The 1,124-nt window shown below is 47.5% G+C and overlaps 1 protein-coding gene across 5 annotated transcripts in view; it reads right to left on the bottom strand.

The window, feature by feature from the left end:
• DMXL1 (Dmx like 1) overlaps positions 1–1,124 on the bottom strand; it is a 175,765-nt gene that overhangs the window by 73,593 nt on the left and 101,048 nt on the right. The window lies entirely within an intron of this gene.

The raw sequence follows: 1,124 nt of genomic DNA, 5'->3' as shown, positions 1-1,124 counted from the left end.
AGGGGGGGTGAAGGTTGGCAGGATCAGAAGACTGCTCTGATACTGCCATCCCCCACCTCCCCCAAGACATCCCTAACCCCCACCCCTGCAATCTTGCATACAAACTGTTCCCAGTGTCAGTTTCACAGGGGTTCTCCAGTGATGGGAGCCTGACTTAAGTAAATCAGGATGGCAGGAGGGAGGGGTAGATCAGGGGGCCAGGGAGCTAAAAATAGCTACCAACTGGAGGGAGGGGAGGGGAGGCCCACCAATCCTGCCAACCCCCCCCATTCCCCGACAAACAACCTTCCCTGCAGACCAACCCCTGTCCCCCAACCTGTCTTGCTCCTCCCCCCTGCCCCAACTTACTTTGATTGGGCACCAGTAAACACTGGTAAGATCAGCACTGTAGGAGGCAGGGGCTAGGGGAAGGAATCAGCCCCAGGGCTGTCCTCTGAATGTATACAGACTTTCAGTTAGATTGGTCTAACCGTGCCCAATCTAACAGTGCTCCTCTTAGGGGAACCAAGTTAGACTGGGCTGGCCATTTTTCGACCGATTTAACCTTTGGGGAATGTCTGTACAGTTTGGCACTTAGATCAACTATTAGATCTAAGCGTAATGTACGTACGTAGGTGAACGGAGTTAGATTAGGTACACCTTTTTTACGTGATCTAACTTCACAAAAGTCTATGCACACCTTTATCCTGTCTCAGAGCATATCTGGATCAATAGCAATTAACAATACATTATTCCCAATTAAAGAATGGCTGATAAATATACCTTAAATTCAAAGTATGACCCATCAGTCTCTTTAAATGTTGTCGCAGTGTCCAGTGGAATATGCTAAATAGCTTTTACAGGCTCAAGTAATTTACTGAACAGGTTCAGCAAACAGACAGCTGAGAAGAGCTGTAATGTGTCCAGCATTTGGTTTTCATTTCTAGGCTTTGGGGGATTGCATTGGACCACTCAATTTGCACCGGGGCAATGCCATGCATCATTGCTGATGGATTTGGAGCAGTGACAAGAAACAACAGAGCAGCACCTCCCATGTGACCTTCCCTTAACCTCCAGGTTTTTTTTCCTAGTTTACAGCAATGTCATAAAGAGAACAGTAGTGAATACTCCTTCAAAGGCAGCCA

Source organism: Gavialis gangeticus, unplaced genomic scaffold (genome assembly GCF_001723915.1).
Source record: "Gavialis gangeticus isolate Ggan-Ray unplaced genomic scaffold, GavGan_comp1, whole genome shotgun sequence".
In the NCBI taxonomy this organism is placed as follows: domain Eukaryota; kingdom Metazoa; phylum Chordata; order Crocodylia; family Gavialidae; genus Gavialis; species Gavialis gangeticus.
Note: the sequence above shows the minus strand (reverse complement) of the source record. Positions and strands in the feature narration are given on the sequence as shown.